Here is a 22,186-nt window from a genome sequence, read left to right as displayed (position 1 = left end):
GATATCTCTGACTTTTCACTTTGACACTTCTTGTTTGATTTTTATTATGAAGGTACATCCTCAATCTCTCAAATGCACATTTTGGCTTGTAATTATATTTCAATTTTTTTAGAGCAATTTTTGTGAAACCATGGATAAGTCAAAAATTCATGTTATTTTCAGATATGAGTTCTGTCATGGAACCATTGCTGTACAAACAGCTCAAAATATCAACAAAGAGTCTAGGAAAGTTGTGGCTAATGAAGACACAGGACATTGATGGTTTGAGAAGTTCCATCCTGGTGATTTTAATCTTGAAAATGATCCATGTGAGCGACCTGAGACCAAGGTGGATAATGATGAAGTAGAAGCTGTAGTGGAAGCGAATTCATCTCAAATGATGCGTGAATTAGCAACAAGGTTTGATGTTACTATTCTGACAATATTGGACCATTTGAAACAAATCGGTAAGGTACAGAAGCTGGATAGTTGGGTTCTTCATGAATTAAACAAGTGTCAGAAGATACAATTGTCTGAAAGCTTGCCTTTCTTTGTTGTCACTACATAAAGGTGAACCATTTCTACACCGTATTGTTGCATGTGATAAAAAATGGATTCCTTTTGACAATCACAAGTGTTCAACACAATGGTTGGATAACGATGAAGTGCTGAAACACTTCACTGCTGATCCAAAACCAAATATTCATCAAAAAAAGCTAACAGTGTCCGTCTGGTGGTCCAGCGCTGGTGTTATCCACTACAGCTTCATGAAACCTGGTCAGTCCATTTACAGTGAATGTCTACTACAACCAATTAGATGAAATGAAGAGGATGCTTGTAATTAAGCAGCCTAAATGGGTCAATAGACACAGGCCAATCCTCTTGCAAGACAACACTAGACCACATGTCACACATCGTTGCTCAAACTACAGAGGCTGGACTTGGAAACTCTCTGTCATCCACAGTATTCACCAGAGCTTGCACCAACTGACTACCACTTCTTCCAGGCTTTGGACCCCTTCTTGCAAGGAAAAACAGTCAATTCACAGCAAGCTGTGGAAAACATCTTTTGCAGTTTCATAGCCGCTCCCCTTCCAGGCTTCTTCACTGCTGGCATAAAGCTACCATTAAGATGTGTTTAAGCACATACTTTGATTAATTGTACTAGTTCTTGTCTGAGATATAATATACTACACTTTTGATTTCAAATCAGACATTTCATATGTAATGACCTAATATTATGGAGTTTCTGCTTATCTTGTCAACTTCTCCTTTTGATCCTCTCACTTTGAAATTCTATGTTCCAACTATATCTAATTACTGATTTGTCCCTGAATGCATCAACTTATTTCCTTCAGTACTTTCGCAGAGATGTACCTAAAATACCTGTTCTCCACCGCTACTCACTCATTCTAACTCCTCTTTGACTCCTATAGTGCCTAACTATAACATATACTCAATAAATGAATAAAAGAATAGTGAATAAATCCTTCTATACTGGATTTTCCAGTTCACTTTTTGCAGTTTGTTTTGGTATCAGTGCTCACTTACACTTGAATTTTCTGTGGAAATACCTGATACAAATTACATTTAATACCACATTGAAATCACATGTAGTAAATAGGGACACAGAACTGTATCTTACTTATTTAAGTGATAGCTCAAAATAAATAGTTGGGATCTGAAAATGACTATTTTGCCTACATTATCCATTTTGCTGGCCTAAACCTTCATTTTGTTCAGTGATTAGACTCCATTAGCATTTCTTCAAGTCTCATTAAAAATAAATTTCTCTTTAGGAAGCATATTTTAACATTTATTTGAAATTAAACTAAAAACTGTGATTAATAGAAATCTACAGACAAGAGCCTGATTTTTATCATGTATCATTAATAGGAAAGTTGGCTTAAGAAAATAAAACAAACACAAAAATGAAAACAAGCAAACAAAAATAATCTGATATCATTGGTTGGTGACTCAGACAACCGCTGAGGAAGTTTTACAACCTTGGAAGTTTCCTAAAATACCTTGCCTTTCCCATAATGCTAACTGTAACAATATAGTCCAATTTTTTGCTATAAAAAAAGAATTCTACAAATATAATGGACAGTTTGAAACTAAATTTCAACACTATAAAATGCCAAAGAGGGAAAGAATCTGTAAGAAAATCATTACAAAACCCATTCTGCTTAAGAAGAAATTATTTCTAAGATTATACATTTTTACTTTACAGATAAGTTATAAACCTGATATGACATGTATTAAATCAACAAAAGGAATTTTCACTGTGGACTTTACTGAAAATATTGGCCTCCAATCAAATGCTGTCTTCTCAACTAGACCTAATAAAACCACCTCCCCCAAACACCCTTAATTCTTCTGAGTCAGTTCAAATTTTCCCCACAGAACTTTAATTTTTAACATCCTATAACTCTATATACTTATAATATTTATTTTTATTTATGTTTCCTCAGAAATATAGAAGCCTTACAAAGGCAGGAAATTTTGTCTCTTTGGTTTCCTGTTATAGCTGAGGACCAAGAATACCTGCCGTATGATAGTTATTCTGAATAAAACTAGGGCAAGTCAATCATATTAAAGAACAAAATAGCAAAGGGAGTTTGCTCTTGGTTAAAATATGATAAAACAAGCAAATGGAACTGTATCAGTCCTGGGTCATGTCACAATTTAAACCACTCTGTCATTAGAACATGCCATCACCCTCCATCATTCTGTATCATCTCAACACAGCTCAAAAGTAACTCTGTCTAACGTGTCCTCGTTTCTGCACTTCAGAATATCATGGGAATTTACTACATCAGATAAGTAGGTCATTTTTTTTTGTTTATCTTTATTTTGAATTCTGAAATTTAAATAGCAAGGCATTGTAGGGATAATATGTATGACTCCTTCTAAAATCCTCAAATTAAATGAAATTTTAACATAACAAATTTGGACATATTGTATCTTCTCTTTTTCTTCTTGGAGGTATTTTGATTTGTTGATTTTAAAACTGTAGTGAAGCAAGAAAATTGCAATTATTGGAGAGGACCAGGATTTATTTGCTATTTTTGATATGATGGACAGAAAATGAATCTAAAAAAGCTATAAAGAAAAAATGCATAATAAAATTACCAACTTATTTATGCTTTTCAAGTGGATAATTACAAGCCTGAAAGAACATCACTACTTGATAGATGGAATAATCCTGTTATTTACACATCAAGTTTTGTTTGACACTGAACAAAAACTGCTGTTGATGACTGTGCTTAATCTGTAATAAATATGCCACCCATATTTCATTATTGAAAATAAGCAAAATTGCTTACATTTGTTGGTTAGTTCATTTTATTTGTTTCTGAAAAAATTCTAAACACTTTACATCTTCTTATTAAACTCATTTTGAACATGCCAATTTGAATTAAGGAATTGACTCTTTCATCATAAGCCAGAGTAAGATTTGTGCAAATGAGATAAACATTTCCAAATATTACTTCATGAATGTATCATAAAAAATAAAGTTGGCATTGGTACAGTACATAATATTGCAAGTGGTGGTAAAATAAAGCTCGACTTTAAGTTTGACAAACGCTTTTTCTTACATATGGAATATAAGTGAAATAAGATAATGTGTGCTGCTGCATTCTGCAGCTATTAAACAATGGCAGGCTTGGAGGTAATGCATGAGCTCAGAACATAGACTTCAGTTCACCAAGGCCAACCTGGCTGCAGTCACTGCTGAGTGCCCAATCTTCTAGCAGCAGAGATCAACACTGAGTCCTGATATGACACCCTTCCCCAGGACTGATCAGTCAGCCACCTGGTGGCACATTGATTACACCGGACAGCTTTCATCATGGAAGTGGCAGTGTTCATTCTTACTGAAACACACACTTATTCTTGGCACAGATTTGCATAAAATGCTTCTGTGAAAACTTCCTTCTGTGCACTTAAAACATGCCTCACCCAGGGTCACAGTATTCCACACAGCATTGTTTCTGATCAAGGAACTCATTTCATAGCAAAAAAAATGTATTAATACTAATGGGCCCATGCTCAAGTAATTCACTGCTCTCACCATGTTCCCCTCTATCCTGAAGCAGCTGGCTTGGTAGACTAGTCAATGTTCCTTGAGGACTCTGTTACCTTGCCAGGTAGTGGCAATACCTTGCAGGGCCAGGGCAAAGTTCCGCAGAAAGCTGCATAGCTCTGACTTCACATTTAATATATGGTGCTGTTTTTTCTATAGTCAGGTTTCATGGGCCCAAGAATCAAGGGTGGAAATGGAAACAGCAACACTATTACTCCTGGTGACCTACTAGAAAAATATTTGCTTCCTATACCTGAGACCTTATGTTATATTCTTCTGGTCTAAGCGTCTTAGGTCCAAAGGGAGGAATGCTTCCACTGGGAGATATGAAAATGATTCCACTGAATTGGAAGTTAAGGCTGTTACCTGGCCACTTTGGGCTCCTCGTGCTTCTGAGTCAACAAGCAAAGAAGGGAGTTACGGTGTTGGCTTGGATGAACAATCCTGATTACTCAAAGAAAATTGGACTGCCACTCCACAATGGAGATAAGGAAGAGTATGTCTGGAATATAGAAGATTCTTTAGGGCACCTATTAGTACTACCATGGGGGGTGATTAAAATCAAAGGAAAACTACAAACCAATTTAGACAGGACTACCAATGGCCCAGACTCAGGAATGGAGGTTTAGGTCACCCCACCAGATAAAGAACCATGACAATGTGAGGTGCTTCCTCAGGGCAAAGAGAATACACAATGAGTAGTGGAGGAATGTAGTTGTACCTTCCACTTACGAACCAGTTATAGAAATTAAGCTAGTAATTGTCATGAATACTTCTTCCTTAATTTTTATAGATGAATAGGTATCTAATATCTTTGTTTTCTTCCCTCAATTATTCCCTTATCATAGGATAAGATGTATTGACTTTATATGTTAGTATTTAAATATTGTTGACTTAACATCAGAGTATTTAAGTTACAGATTATCAAGAAGAAAAATGAATATTACCCAACGACTTTTCATTCTCTTCTGTAGAAAGGATTAGTGCATTTTTATTATGTGCAAAATAGTTGTATAGGTATACCTCACTTTATTGTGCTTTACTTTGTTGTTCTTCACAGATACTGTGTTTTTTACAAGTTGAAATTTTGTGGCAATCATGTGTCAAGCAAGTCTATTGGTATTTTTTTCAACAGCATGTGCTCATTTTGTGTCTCTGTGTTGCATTTTGATAATACTTGCAATATTTCAAAATGTTTCATTGTTATTATATCTGTTATGATTATCTGTGATCTTTTATGATACTATTGTAATTGTTTTGGGGGTGCCATGAGCCACACCCATGTAAGACAGCAAATAATCAATAAACATTGTGTGTGTTCTGACTGCTGCACCAACTGGCTGTTCCCTCATTTCTCCCCATCTCCTCGGGCCTCTCTATTCCCTGAAACATAAGGTTATATCAATTAATAACCCTACAGTGGCCTCTAAGTGTTCAACTGAAAGAAAGAGTTGTGAAGAAGGCAAACTGAAAGGTAAGATAGACCAAAAGCTAGATTTCTTGTGTCAAAAAGTTAGCCAGTTTGTGAATGCAAATGAAAAGTTCTTGAAGGAAATTAAAAGTGCTACTCCAGTAAACACACAAATGCTAGGGCTCTTAAAAATTATGCTAAATCTACTCAGCTTATGCTCTATAAGTGAAACAACAAAGCTTGGATGACAGCACATGAGAGCTCTGATAGAGATATACAAGGAGATAAATTTTTTTCATGCCTACTAACACAATATCCATTTTGCAGCCAAAGAATCAAGACTAATTTCAGCTTTGAAGTGTCATTACTTATAAGAAACACATTTTTTAGGGCTACAGCTGCTATATATGGTGATTCGTCTGATAGATCTGGGAAAAGTAATTTGAAAACCTGGAAAGGATCCACCATTATTAATGCTATTAAGAGGATTTGTGAGTCATGAAGGAGGTAAAAATATCAACATTGATAGGAGTTTGGAAGAAGTTGATTTCAACCCTCATGGATAACTTGAGGGTTCAAGACTTCAGTGGAAGAAGTCACTGCAAATGTGGTAAAAATAGCAAGAATCCTAGAATTAGAAGTGGAGCCTGATGATGTGACCAAATTACTGCAATCTCATGATAAAACTTGAATGGATGAGGAGCTGCTTCTTAGGGATGAGCAAAGAAAGTGGTTTCTTCAAATGGATTCTACTCCTGGTTAAGATGCTCTGAACATTGTTGAAATGACAACAAAGAATTTGAATATTACATATATTTCGTTGTTAAAGCAGTTGCAGGGTTTGAGAAGATTTACTCAAGTTTTGAAAGAAATTCTACTGTGGTTAAAATGCTATCAAACAGCATGCTACAGAGAAATATTTCATGAAAGGAAGAGTCAGTTGATGTGACAAATTTCATTGTTGGCATATTTAAGAAATTTCCACAACCACCCCAGACTTCAGCAATGACCACCCTGATCAATCAGCAGCCACCAACATGGAGGCAAGAAAGTTACAACACCTTGAAGGCTCAGATGATTGCAAGCATTTTTAGCCATAAAGTATATTTTTTAATTAAGGCATATACATTTTTTAGGCATGATGTTATTTCACACTTAGATTACAGTACATTGTAAACATAACTTTTATATGAACTGAGAAACTGAAAAATTTTTGTGACTCACTTTATCACAATATCACAATTTATTGTGGTGTTCTGGAACTGAACCTAAAATATCTCTGAGGTATCCCTATAACATGCTAAGTAGAAGTGCAATTTTGTTGTTGTTATATGTAAATTAAGTATAGTTTAAGAAGATACGTATGGGTAACAAGTTGACAAGAAGTGGATTGTGATGCTTAATTTTGTCAACTTGGCTAGGACATGCTACCCAGATATTTGGTCAAATGCCAGTCTAAGTGATTCTTTGAAAGTATATTTCAGATGAGATTAACATTTAAATCAGTAGATTTTGACTAAAGCAGATTCATTTTCTCAATGCTGATGAGCCTTATCCAATCAATTGAAGGCCTTAGGAGGAAAAAAAAGAGGAGCTCTCTGAAATTATAGTTCCAGACTGGGTGTCCAGCCTGCTCACCTGCCCTATAAATTTTGAACTTGCCAACCTTCCTAACCGCATGAGCCAATTCCTTAAAATCAAAATCTCTCTCTGTCTTCCTTTCTTTCTCCCTCCTCACCCCACATACAATTGGTTCTGTTTCTCTGGAGAACCATGACTAATTAATACAGGAGGTTTTTCCTATTCTATCTTTTATGAATGAAGAAAAAAAACAGGAGAGTGATTTCCTTGGTTTTCTCCCAAGTACCTTTCAGCCTCATCTACAGATGAATTATCTAAAATAAATCTATAACCAAATAAACCATGTTGTTTCATGCCTTTGAAATTTGGCCTATTCTGCTACCATCTACTGGAATGTTATTCTACCACTATTTTGAAAACCTGATTCTCAATTTTCCTTTAACATTCATCTCAAACAGCACCTGCCAGCATCTTTCCTTGACATTGCCCCTGTAGTTAAGTCTTGATTATTTGGCATTCCTATAGATATCTCTAGAACTGTGCTCTATCTACCATTAGACTAAATTCTAACTACTTGTTTTATTGTTGGTTTCCTTTTGTGTATTGTGACATCTTTTAAATTGGTAAAATATTTTATTTCTTTAGTATTTTCCATGTTTGTATTATGCTCATACTTATAACTATGTAAGTATTCATTCTTATGAATGTTGAAGGAAAATAAGCTTTGAAAATGATTTTACACATTATACAGCTATCTATTTTAATTGTAGTGATGGTAATATGATACCTCTTAATTCCTATTATTAACAGGCTTGGTCTTCTAGATGATATTTATGTGCTTCATTCCATCATCTGTGAAGTATCACAAGGTTTTACTCCAGGGTAAGAGAGCATCTATTTTACACAATACGCTATTTTGCCTCCAAACCCTGGCATTATGGCTGAAACTGAGTCAAATAATTCACATTTTTTTCAGAAGGAGACAGGCAAAAGCCCAAAGTAACTACTGAATGAAATTAATGTCAACAATGTTTAATCACATTTCTGATGTCAGCAAAAATGAAATTTCCTGAATTATCTGAATCTAATCCCAGGTACTCATGAATCTGGCTCTATTACAATATTGGCTTGGGATTTATGAAATTGTTAAAAAGTATTATCTAATAAATATTCTTGGTTAATTGGCCACCTTGTCAGTGGCCAATGAAACAACTGGATTTTTGCTACATTGTAAAAATCATCCTGTTCCCATATGGCTTTCTATTTTGATAGCATTAAGCTTCCTTGAGCATTTGTATCATGTAGTGTTTATGATAATATTGGGGGCATTGTCACAGTAAATGATGGAACTGGTAAAAAAATCCAGCATTGTTTTAAGGAAATCAACTTTATATACAATATAGATCTCTGCCTTTCCATATACAGCCAGGGAAAATCAGATTTAAAATGGTTATATAAGTTTAGATCAAATTAGATAACAATTATGATATTTCAGAAAATAGAGTTACATAGTGTTTAGGGCTTTCAGACACAGGGAAACTACTTTTTAAATATATATTCTTAATCAGCTCTTAGCTCCCTACCTGAAGCCACATCCACTCAATATCTAAAGTGTGCACTTTCCTGTGTCTTGATATCATTGTAAAGAATAAATTTGTGAGTTTGTGACCAGCCTGACCAAGAGCAAGACCTCGGCTCTACTAAAAAAATTTAAAAAAATTAGCTGGACAACTAAAAATATACATAGAAAAAATTAGCCTGGCATGGTGGGCATGCCAGTAGTCCCAGCTACTCAGGAGGCTGAGGCAGTAGGATCCCTTGAGCCCAGGAGTTTGAAGTTGCTGTGAGCTAGGCTGACGCCACAGCACTCTAGCCCAGGCAACAGAGTGAGACTCTGTCTCAAAAAGTAAAAACAAAAACAGAATAAATTTGTGAAATACATTAGACATTACACTGAAGTTATCCTTATCCTCATTTCAGCAATGACACAAATCTTTGTAATATTATAAAACTACAAAAGTGCCTGTTGGCATTATACTAATGATAAATATGAAATAAGTATCAGTAAATTAAATATGCATTAGTACTGACTTGGTTAAATTTGACTGTCACTTGACCCTTTAGCCACAATTCTAACAATCACCCTGAAGTACACTGAACCTTTGAAATTTTCTTTTTTTTTTTTTTGTTGAGACAGAGTCTCACTTTGTTGCCCAGGCTAGAGTGAGTGCCGTGGCGTCAGCTTAGCTCACAGCAACCTCAGACTCCTCGGCTTAAGCGATCCTACTGCCTCAGCCTCCCGAGTAGCTGGGACTACAGGCATGTGCCACTATGCCCGGCTAATTTTTTCTATATAGATTTTTAGTTGTCCATATAATGTCTTTCCATTTTTAGTAGAGACGGGGTCTCGCTCAGGCTGGTCTCGAACTCCTGACCTTGAGCAATCCACCCGCCTCGGCCTCCCAGAGTGCTAGGATTACAGGCGTGAGCCACCGCGCCCGGCCTGAAATTTTCTTTAATAAGTGATACTCTATCCTGCCTCAATGTCTTCTCATATGTTTTGTCTCTAAGAATGAACTTCTTGGGTCTTACTGAAATTCTGATTGTCCTTTCAGATTGTGCTTAGACATTGCATTTTTTTTAAAGAAACATTTCCTATTTCAATTCCTAACTCAACTGGGTTAACCATCTCTCTTAGCTGCTCCTTGATATCCAATACTTCCCATATCGGAGGCTTGGCATAGAGCTGTGCACTGTTCTGTTAACTGCCTCTTCCTCTCAAATCAACCTTCAGGAAGGCAAGGCACTATACCACACCCATGTTTATATCAAATGTAATAACCATAGTCTAAACTCACTCCATGAGTGAAGACCCAGTTTCTGTGCTATTACTGCCTAAAATTGGACTCTGAATTTTTTCATAGCATCCTAATAATATCTTAGAAATTAACATGATATCATCAGTAGTTAAAAATGTCTTCTGATTATGGGATATCGGGGGTTCACCATACTGAGCTAATGTAGTTTGATATAGTAGGAGCCATGTATGAAATTCATGTGATTACTATTATTTTTTGTTTTTATATATTCCTCTCACAGCAATTTTTTGTTATTTACTTTGTTTTCTTAGTTCTTTCTTTTAATTTCAAAGTATTAAGGGGGTACAAATGTTTTTGTTACATGGATACACTATCTAATGCTGAAGTCAGGGCTTTCAGTGTGCCCACCACTTGGACAGTGTTCATTGTACCTGATAGGTAAATTTTTATCCCTGACCCTCCTCTCATCCTCCCCACTTCCTAGTTTCCAATGTCCTTTACATCTCTTTGTGCCCATGTGTACTCCTTATTTAGCTCCCACTTATCAGTGAGAACATGTGGTGTTTATTTTTCCATTCCTGAGATACTTCATTTATGATAATGGACTCTAGTTCCATCCAAGTTGTTGCAAAAGATATTATTTCATTCCCTTTTATGGTTGAGTAGTACTTCATGGTATGTATATGTGTCACATTTTCTTTATCCACTCATGAATTGATGGGCACTTAGGTTGGTTCCATATCTTTGCTATTGTGAATTGTGCTGCAATAAACATTTGGGTACAGACATCTTTTTATAAAATGATTTCTTTTTACTTTGGATAGATACCCAGTAGTAGAATTGCTGGATCAAATGATAGGTCTGCTTTTAGTTCTTTGAGGAATCCCTATACTATTTTCCAGTAAGAGCTAACACAACTACAGCTTTTATAGATGACTAACATTGCAAGTGTTTCGAATTGTAAACCACTACATCAGATGTCAAAAGCCATCCAGGCCCTATGAAAGATTTACCAAAGCCCCAAGAATTAGAGCAGCAGTTGCCAACCTTTTTGGCACCAGGGACCAGTTTCATGGAAGACAACTTTTCCGGAAGACTTGGGCAGGAGAGGATGGTTTTGGGATGATTCAAGAGAAGTACATTTATTGTGCAAACCTCTACTAATTATAATCTATATTTGCAACCACTCCCCAGCACTAGCATCACTGACTCAGCTCCGCCTCAGGTCATCACGCATTAGATTCTCATGGAGCAGGCAACTTAGATCCCTAGCATACACAGTTTACAGTAGGGTTCACACCCCTATGAGAATCTCATGTGCCGCTGGTCTGACAGGAGGCAGAGCTTATGCAGTGATGCAAGCAATGGGGAGCGGCTGTAAATACAAATGACCTTACCTCCACTCACTGCTGCTCACCTCCTGCTGTGCAGCCTGGTTCCTAACAGGCCAACAACCAGCACTGGTCTGAGGCCCTGGGGTTTGGGGACTGCAAAATTAGAGAAAAGCCTGATGCTGTTACATAATAAATGCTCTTAGTCTCATTCTCATGACTGTAAGAATCTCAAATAATTATTTAAATCTCCCTATAAGGAAGTGAGACTGAAAAGGCTGCAATATTTTAAGAATAAATAAAAAATTCATTTCCATTTCATCAAATAGCAGTTTCACCTAGCCAATTTCATGATCATAAATTTTCTGTGAACTTGACCATATTTTATTAAAAGATCAATATACATAGGTAATACATAAACAAAAACCAGGAAATAGCTGAATGTAAATAATCCAAAAAAAGATTTATTTATTCTTTTGAATAAATATTTTCCAGAGTCCCATGAACAAACATGCAAATACAAATTTGCAAATACCCTAGTTTTTACGTTATTTTTCCTTCCAAGTCCATAACTCCCATGCCCTACAAAGAGAATCATGGCTGAACTAGCCATAGTTACACTGAAAATGGAAAGAATAGTTGATTTTGTTAAAAATATTTTCACAAAAATATACTTCAACTGCTTTCTGTGGAGAAAGGGGACTAAAATTTTTTATCTTGGAATACTTTTAGATTGACAGAAAAGTTGAGAAGATAGTACAAAGAGTTCCCATATACCTCATACCCAGTTTTGTTATTGTTAACATCTTACATTAGTATTATATATTTGTCACAGCTAAAGGGCCAATATTGATACATTTTTATTAAGTAAAGTCTATAATTTATTCACATTTCCTTAGTTTTTACTAATGTCTTTTGTCTATTAAAGTATCCCATCCAGGACATCACATTGCAGTTAGTTGTCATGTCTTCCTAGGCTCCTCTTGCCTGTGACAGTTTCCCAGACTATATTTGCTTTTGATGACCTTGCCAGTTTTGAGGAGTGCTGGTCAAGTATTTTGTAGAATGTCTCTCAGTTGGGTTTTGCTCACTGTTTTTCTCATTATTCGTCTAGGTTATATTTGGGGAGGGAGATGGCCACAGAGGTAAAGTCTTATTTTCATCACATCACATCAAGGGCACATTTTGTCAACATGGTTTGTTGCTGTTGGCATTGACCTTGATCTTATGGCTGAGCTAGTGTTCGGCAGGTTTCTACACTATATATTTATTCTGTTCTTCCCCCTTTCCAACCATACTCTTTGAATGTAAATCATTATACAAAACACAAATTTTAGGGAGGAATTTTAGAGGAATTATTTTCCACTTCTTTGAGGATAGAGTTTCTACATTAAAAAACTGAAATTAAACTGAGCAAGAGATGTGTCTGTTCTCCCCATTGCTTACTTATCCAATCATTTATTTATATAAATATGGGCTCATGGATATTTATTTTTTTTGAGTTATAATCTAAAACAACTTATTTTTTGATTGTTGCTCAAATTGTTGCAGCTTTGGCCATGAGGAGCTTTTTCAGTTGTTACCCCTGTCCCTATGTCCCTTTGACATATCCTCATCATTGTACGTATTTTTGTTTTGTTTTGTTTTATTTTGTTTAGCACATCATTACTTTCTGGCATAATAGGATGTTCCAAGTTCATCTTGTATATTTCCATCTCTATCCCCAGGATCAACCATTTCTCTAAGTAGCCCTGGTACCTTTTACTGGAGAACAGTATTAGAAGCCAAGATACAGATTCTATCCATATATTTGGATATCGATATTTAGGTGGTGTTATTTCTAGGCCCTCTCAGCTAACAACGCAAAGAAATATATGCATGTATATGAACACAAGTATATATACATATCTATAAACCTTTCCATATGTTTCCATCAGTATCTGTAGTAAGATAAACATGAGTTCATACTGATGTCTCCATCTCTAATTCATTACTGGATGTATCTTTCTAGCCTCCTTCCCTTGTTTGTCTTTAACCTCTCACTTCAACTATAGTTCCCTCCATCTGCCATTCATTTACTCAGTTGTTCAATTCCAGTAAACATATATTGTATAGTGGTTTCAGGATTATTAATCCATACTCCACTGGGAATGGACTTTATCAACTAGAATGCAGTGCTAATGTGTAGTTCATTTTGCCTTCAGTCATAGACCCTACACTCATTTCCAGAGTTACTTTGGTCAACTTCATTGCCCTTCCATTCCCTTCAGTAAGATTATTTCAATTATTTGTAGCTCATTTAGATTCTCCTTTTACAGTATGAATTTCATCTTGTAATCACATCAACTTCCTAAATGTTTTTTAGATTTTCCCTACATGAAGTTTCATGCTTTGTGCTGTAAAGTTTATGAGTTTTGGCAAATGTATAGTACCATGTATCCACTATTATAGTATCAAACAGCATAGTTTGACCACTTCAAAAAAAATATCATGTGCTTCACCTAATCAACCCAACTCCCTAACCAAATCCATGGCAAGCTCTGATATATTTACCAACTCTTACTGTATAACTACGTAAATGAAATTGTATATGGTATATAGCCCATCTATCTGATTTTTGTTATATAATAATATGAATTTAAGATTCTTTCATGTCTTTGAGTATCTACCCCTTTTTATTGCTGAATAGTTTTGCATTTTGTGGATATACCAGTTTGTTTATTCATTTACCTATTTAAGGTCATTTGTGTTGCTTATAGTGTTTAGTAATAATATATAAATCTGCTATAAATATTTGTGTATAGGTTTTTTGGTGGGTGTAAGCTTTCAGATAAGTTAGCTAGGTATCTAGGTGCACAATTGCTGTATCATGTGATAAGACTATGTTTACTTTGCATGAAACTGTCAAACTGTCTTCCAAAGTGTCTGTCCCATTTTGCATTCCCACTACTGAATGAGAGTTCTTGTTGATCCACATCCACATCAGAAACGGCTGTCAGTTTTTGGATTTTAGGCATTCTGATAAATATGTAGTGGAATTTCATTGTCTAATTAGCAATTCTCTAATGACAAAATATGTTGAATATTTCTTTATATGCTTATTTTTCATGTGTATATCTTTTGTGCTTAGGCATCTGTTCAGATATTGTGCCCATTTCTAAATGAATTTTTGGTGTCTTAATTTTGAATTTTAAGAGTTCTTTGCATATTTTAGAAGCAAATGTTTTGTCAGATGTTTGTGTTACACATATTTTCTCCCATTAATTGGTTTGCCCTGCCATTCCATTAATGATGTCTTTTGCAAAGTAGATTTTAATTTCAGTAAAGTCCAACTTATCATTTTTTCTTTCATGGATTATACTTTTGGTGTTATATATAAACGCTTATCATCAAACCCAAAGTCACGTAGAATTTCTTTTATGGTTTCTTTTGGAAGTTTTATACTTTTGCATGTTACATTTAGTACTATGATCAATTTCTAGTTAATTTGTGAGAAAGGCATATGATATCTTTGGAGTCTTCTACATAGACTATCATACCATCTGTGAAAAATATAGCTTTCTTATTAATATTTCTTTCTACTCTGTAAAATTTATTTATTTTTTTGTATTTTTACATTATCTAGGCAGTTCAATATAATGTTGAATGGGAGTGGTGAGAGAAAATATCTTTGCCTTCTTATTGTAGGGGAAATGCATTCAGCAGTCTCTCACCATAACTGTTATGTGAACTATTACACACACATGCACACACACTTCTTCCATTGAGTTACATAAGTTGTCTTCTGTTTCTAGGTTTTTGAGATTTTTTTTACCATGAAAATACATTAAATTTTGTCAAATTTCTTTTCTGCATCTATTGATATGATTTTTTATCACCCTGTGAATATGATGAATTGTATTTACTAATTTATACATGTTGAACCAACATTGCATTCCTAGAATGAACTACACTTATCATGATGTATTAACCTTTTTACATGTTGCTGGATTTAGTTAGTTAACATTTTGTTAAACATTTTTAAGTCTGTGATCATGGGAGATATTGGATATTGGTCTTCTACAGCTTTTTTTTTTTTTTGTAACGTCTTAATCTATTTTTGGTATTGGAGCAATGCTGGCCTCATAAAATGAATTGGAACATGTTCCCTCTGCTTCCATTTTCTGGATGATATTGTGTAGAATTAGTATTATTTCCTGGATAAATGTTTAATATAATTCACCAGTAAAACCATCTGACCCTGGTACTTTCTTTTTTGAAAAGTTATTAAATATCAATTCAATTTCTTTAATAGATACAGAGATATTTGGGTTATATATTTCTCCTTTGGTAAGTTTGATAGTTTGTGTCTTTCAAGCTTCCCTTGCCAGTGCTTCATAACCAAATATGTCTATTTCTTCCCTCCCACCTTTTCTGGCAATGCTGTCATTCACTTCACTCATCCATTTGCTACAATCACCCAATGTGCCATTACTAGTACTACTTTAAATAAACAGTTTTCTTTTAGATCAATGAAGAATGAGAAAAATAACATTTAATTTACCTTAATTTATTTCTTCTCCATTATCCTTCTATTCTTTAAATAGATCCGAGTTTGTAATCTATATAATTTCTCTTCTACTTGAAGAACTTCTTTTAACATTTCTTTCGGAGAATGTCTGCTGGCACTGAATTCCGTTAGTCTTTGTCTGAGAAAATCTTTATTTCTTCTTCACTTTGGAGAACGATTTCAGTGAATATAGAATTCTAGCTTAGCAATTTTTTCTTTCAGCAATTTAAATATTTTATTTTATTTTATTTTACTATTATTTTATTTCAGCTTATCATCATGGGGGGAACAAAAGTTCAGGCCACATACACTGCCCATGTCCCGCCCATCCCCCTGAGTCAGAACTTCAAGCGTGTCCATTCCCCAGATAGTGCGCATTGCACTCATCATGTAGTTAATACCCCCATCTCCTTCCCCCACCCACCCATCCCTCCCAGTCAGAACATTCAATCGTGACCATTCCCCAAACAGTGCGCAACGCACTCATCATGTAGTTATGCACCCATCCCCTCCCCCAACCCCCCACCTCAGTCCGATACCCAATTGGTGTTATTCCCAAATGTGCATAGGATGATCAGGGAAACCAGTTTGCTGGTGAGTACATGTGGTGCTTGTTTTTCCATTCTTGGGATACTTCACTTAATAGAATGGGTTTCAACTCTCCACTCTGTTCATGCTTGCCTGGTTTCTGGTGAGAAGTTTGCTGTGATTTTTACCCTTGTTTCTTTGTATGTAAGGTGTTTTTTCCTCCTCAGGCCTCCTTTAAGATTTTCTTTTTTGTATTCTGTTTTCTGTAGTTTGAATATGGTATACTTAGGGGTGTTTGTGTTTGAGATTTATCTTACGCAGTGTTTTTTCTATATCTCATTAAACCTGGAAACCTTCTCAACTGTTATTTTTTAAGGGGCCTATGATAAGTTTAGACATTCTTCATCTGTCTTTCCTTATTAAAGCCATGCCCTAAATAATGGACTGTGTGGCAAAATGTTAATTTTTTCTTTTGAAATATATGCCCCTTTTTAGCTGAGACTGAAAGCAAGTGAAGGAAATCCATTTTGCAGGGTTGTTTTCTATACTTTTTCTATGAAAAAAGTAGAAGATCATTTACATTTTATACGAGAGATGAATCAAAAGAAATTCAGATCTTTTAGGTCTTGATTGAGGAACTGGGAAAAATAGCAGGAGTCTTCAGTGAACCCTTGGGGCACAACTATTCAGGTATATTGTTGTCCTCCCCAGGTGAAGGAAAAATGTTAAAAACTGTTCTGGAGTGAAGATGCACTCAACAAAGGCAGAGCAAAGATCCATTACAGTAAAGCAAGTGCCTTTAAGCAGAATAGATGAAAGGATCAAATTTGACTTTCATACTAGGGGGAGGTAAAGGATCACAATTTTGTTGGTACTTCTGAGGTCATGAACAAATTAATTTCCTCAGTCCTTTGGTTTTTTCACAGGAAGAAATCATTTTCCTCAGTCATTGGCTTCTTTTCTGAAAGGACAGGAAAATGTCAAGGGCCAGTGCAGCACATGAGAAAGTCTTTGGGTATAAAGACTTCCACTGTAGCCGTGATCTTTCCGGTTTCAAGGGATATGGGAAAGTTTGAGTAGCACTTTGGTAGATTCTATTTGAAATTTAATGGGTTCTGCACCAGTTCTTTTTCCTGTGTCAGTGAAATTTTTAGCACATAGCATAACAGGTATGATATCAAGATCTTTATTTGGGGTATGTATCAAATATAATAGAAGACAAAATTACATACAGAGAAGGCACAAGTTGAATACGAATAGAGGAGCCTTGTGTCTGAAACCTCAAGAAATAATCCTTCTGAGTAAATTTACAATTTCATTTCCAACTTAAGTCTCACCTTATTACATTTTCAGGTGTGATATCACAGGGCAGGAAGGAATATACCCAGTTACAGACTGAAGGATTACAGTTAAGTGTTGAGAGATAGAGAGAAATCTGTTGGTTATTTGAAACACCTACAACCAATGTGGTGTGTTTACTCTGAGGAAGAAGTTGAGCTAAGGTGGCAGGCAGAGTACTTGTATCAATCAGAAATTGAGAAGGTTGACCAGCTATATTTTTAATTAACTCAACTTGAGTGTTTAAAGATAAGGCAGGATCTGAACACTTTTTCTTCCTCAGAGTACCCTCTTTGATCTAAATGAGAAATTTTTCTTTGTCTTAATTTCTCTTTTATAATATTGAATAATCCTTTTCCCAGTGTCCCTTCTGTTTACAATATCTACAAATGTCCTTGTCAATAAGTGGTTGATTCAGAAGGGGATCACTAGCTATTTGATCTGTGAATAATAAGTTAATTTGGGGTCCTGACTCATTTTTATTCCAAAGTTCTTTCAAAATGTTCTTCCAGATATTTTAGTTAAGTTAAAAAGGCCATTTCCCATTTTAATTCTGTGTTTTAATTAGGCTCCCAATTTCAGGTATAACTCTATGACAAAATGAGACGAAAGGGCAATTTTTTTTTCATCAGCAGCTTCTTTAACACCAAATATTGTTAGAAGATGTTTCCTAATTCTTTTCCCAAAAACCTTCTATAATTTCATCTTCCCCTTGTATTTATTAATATCATTTAATTGTGGACAAATCAATTTTTATTAGAAATGTTTTGTGTTTAGTTTTTAGGAGACTCTGCCCTATGTTTTAGGCATTTTGTGGACCTTCAAGTACATTGTGGAAAGAGAGATCCTGTAGCTAGATCCCTTACCAGGCCAGTCCGATCAGCCTTTTATCCCGAATTTAGTTTCTGAGGTTCTGACCAGCATCTGTACAAGTTGTGAAAGGTCAAGTAACATTGGATAATAAGCAACCAAAAGAATTTTAAATTCTCCTACGAATAATTATTTGTCTGATCTGGGTTTAAGAAAATCCTTAATTATTTGTCTTAACTCACCTGGCATCCAAGGTTTAAATTCCAAAACTGCCTGCATGCCTGGCTCATGGAGGGATGGATTTTTTTTAAGCAAATGGAGTGTGGGGATGTTAGACAAGGGAAAGAGGAGGAGAGCTGTGGGAAAAGACAGATAAAAGGATAAGGGGAAAGCAGGAGAGGTGGATAGAGAAAGACAACTGGAGCACAAGGTGGGGGAGGAGTTACCTGGGAAATGAATCTAGTTTCTTGCTGCTTAAGTTTATAAAAAATTGCTTATTTGCTTTGGCCAAGGATTCTTTGCAGGGAAGCAATTTTTAATCAGAATTTTGTTTGAAGGGCTCTGCATACTAATAAATAATGCTGCCCATTGGGGCCTTAAAAATCTTACTCCCTAACTTTTATGAGTAGCATCTCAAATAAAAAATTTTGTCCAAGTCAAATGCTTCCCAAAGTGGCCATTTAAAGCTCAAATCATTCTTGTTGAAATTATGCCATTTAGAGAGATAGAAACAAAAATTAGGATTGTAATGACAATATGTACAAGCAGCAGAAGATTTTTTCTGAAGGATGGAGCTTCAGATGACTCCATGAGAGGAAACAATGGTAAGTCTAAAACAATGTTTATATACTTGGTGACCTGATAGCTGGCCACTTCCAAACACAGACTGACAAACAGGTCCTCTGGCAGATGGAAAACCAGAGAGGTTTTCTGGATCATAGGGAAGCTTGCAGGACAAAATTTTGAGACAGAAGGAGAACCTCATCCAATTTTATTGGTGACCCAATAGTTTGCTCAAATGGATGCCAATTTGATAAGAACCACAAACTTAATATATTGTCTGTAAGGCCAGCTCCAACAACAGGCTTATAAGGCCTATGCTTTGTTCTAACCTGTGGTTCAAGCTGTGCTTCTCCTTATGAAAAGAAACTCTGTTAGCACAAAACAAAAACAGAAACAAAAGAGAGCAAAGATTGATGAAAAAGAATTGCTTGACTTCACTAAGGAAGCTAAATTGGAACCAATAACGAAACGTTGAGATCAAACTGAGAATAGCCAAGGGATTTAAGGCAAAGAGAGTGGAGTTCGGACTTGGTGCTAACATAGCACATGGGTGGGGACTCCACAAGCCATGAGCAGAGCAGCAAGGCACAAGTGACCTCTGTGAATATCACACTTGGTCAAAGGCTGGAGTCCATGTCAGGAGAACTGTAAAAATATGCAAAGGGCACCCAAATGAGAACAAACAGAGGCTATTTCTTCAGAGCTTGCTATACCAAGGGAGTAAGCTCCATGATTTAGATTAGCGCTATGATTTAGATTTGGCAGAGTGTGAAAGCACGCAGAGGAGAAGGAAAGAGAGAGAGAGAGAGAGAGAGAGAGAGAGAGAGAAGGCACTCACGCTGGAGGGTGATAATTAGTAAGACATCTATGTGATTGGTTTTGAAGCATATTTGGCTTAATCTGATTGGTCCTGGATTGGAAGCAGGGGCAAAATTGATAATTATTATATATATAAAAATAATCCTGTTTGTTTGCAACAAGTGCTGCAAAGATTGTGGTTTGACTTTCTCGGCTGGTTGCTACAGAGATTGTAAGTCATATATTGTCATAAATGGTCTGGCTATTGTCCATTTGTATATTCACTCTTTCAATGTTTTTGTTAGATAGAGATAGTTAGAATCTCTGGCTCTTCTCAGGACAAGGGTTCCCTGTTTTGGTGCTGTTTGGAGCAATTGCTCCACCTGGGAAGAAGGATAAGGGTGGGCACTCCATTTTGGTGCTGCCCCACCCTTAATCCTATCCTAAGCAGCTGCTACACCTGGAGAAGAAGGGAATGCTTTTTCAACCTAGGAATTCCCCAGCCAGGCATAATAAGATTTAGAAAGTGATCTAGAATAACCTAAGAGTAATTAATGTGCCATTAGCTTGAATCTGCATTGCCGTTCACCCCCCAGGTGGGCTTTCTTAGAGGGAGCTCACATATGCAGATGGAACATTGAGGACACCTGTTGATCATTTGATAACATCCTACACCTCCCAAGAGCCCTCCTCCAGATGGGACTAATAAAAAGAAACAATCTAAGAAGTCAGAGGGAGTAAGTGAGTAGGTCAGTCAGTCAGTCAGTTGGTCTGTCTCTCTCTCCACTTGTGGACACAGACCCATTTTATTCTACAATAAAGAGCTGCTCTTGTGAAACTGCTCCCTGCCTGAGACTACTCTGTTATATTGGCCTTCCTGGTGATTTTTCCAAGAAAGGAGTCAGAGGACCAGGATAAGAGTCTGGGCTTGACACTTTGTAGTGTCTGGTCATTCTTCGGCCAAGAGCACACCAAGAACCGAGGGCAGACTCCCACCTGACATCTTTGATGCCAAAACCTGGGATTCTGACATTTTTTTTTTCAGATAAACTCTGTCAAATTTAGTCATATTTCAGAATTATTTAACTGGAATACAATTAAACATGTATATATTTATGGGACACATTATTAATTTTGTCACACTATTAAGCTTTCCTATATCAAATCAGTCAAGGCTCTCCTAAGAAATAAAACCAGTAGGATACATTAGGTCATTAAATATGAAATATCTGATTTCAAGTCAAAAATTTAGTTTATTATATCTCAAACAAGCAGTACAATTAATCAAAGTATGCACTTAAACTATTGACACAGTTTTGCCATCTTATCAGTAGCTTACTCCAGCAGCGAAGAAATCTGAAAATCGAGTGAGGAAGAAATCACAAAAGGCATTTTCCACAGCTTGTTGAGAATGGAATATATTTTCTTGCAAGAAGTGTTCCAAAGCCTGGAAGAAGTCAGTTGGTGCAAGGTCTGTGAATACAGTGGATAACAGAGAGTTTCCAAGTCCAGCCTCTGTATTTGAGCAGTATTGCTTGTGGGACATGTGGTCAAGTGTTGTCTTGCAAGAGGATTGGCCTATCTCTATTGACCAATCTCAGCTGCATAATCACAAGTATCCTCATCATTTCATCCAATTGGTTACAGTAGACAGTCACTGTAATTGATTGACCAGGTTTCATGAAGCTTCAGTGGATAATATCAGCACTGGACCACCAAACAGATACCATTAGCTTTTTTTGATGAATATTAGGTTTTGGACTGTGTTTCAGCACTTCCTCTTTATCCAACCATCGTGCTGAATGCTTGCAATTGTCAAAAAGAATCCATTTTCATCACAAGTAACAATACAGGGTAGAAATGGTTTGCCTTTATGTTGTGACAGCAAGAAAGGCAAACTTCGAGACGATTTCTCTTCTGATGTTTGTTTAATTCATGCAGAACCCATCTATCCAGCTTCTTTACCTTGATGATTTGTTTCAAATGGTCCAATATTGTTGGAATAATAATGTCAAACCTTGCTGCTAATTCACATGTAGGCTGAGATGAATTCGCTTCCACTACAGCTTTCAGCTTATCATTATACACCTTGGTCTCAGGTTGCTAATGTGGCTTATTTTCAAGATTAAAATCACCAGAACAGAACTTCTCAAACCATCAACATACTGT

This window comes from Eulemur rufifrons, chromosome 2 (genome assembly GCF_041146395.1).
Source record: "Eulemur rufifrons isolate Redbay chromosome 2, OSU_ERuf_1, whole genome shotgun sequence".
In the NCBI taxonomy this organism is placed as follows: domain Eukaryota; kingdom Metazoa; phylum Chordata; class Mammalia; order Primates; family Lemuridae; genus Eulemur; species Eulemur rufifrons.
Note: the sequence above shows the minus strand (reverse complement) of the source record.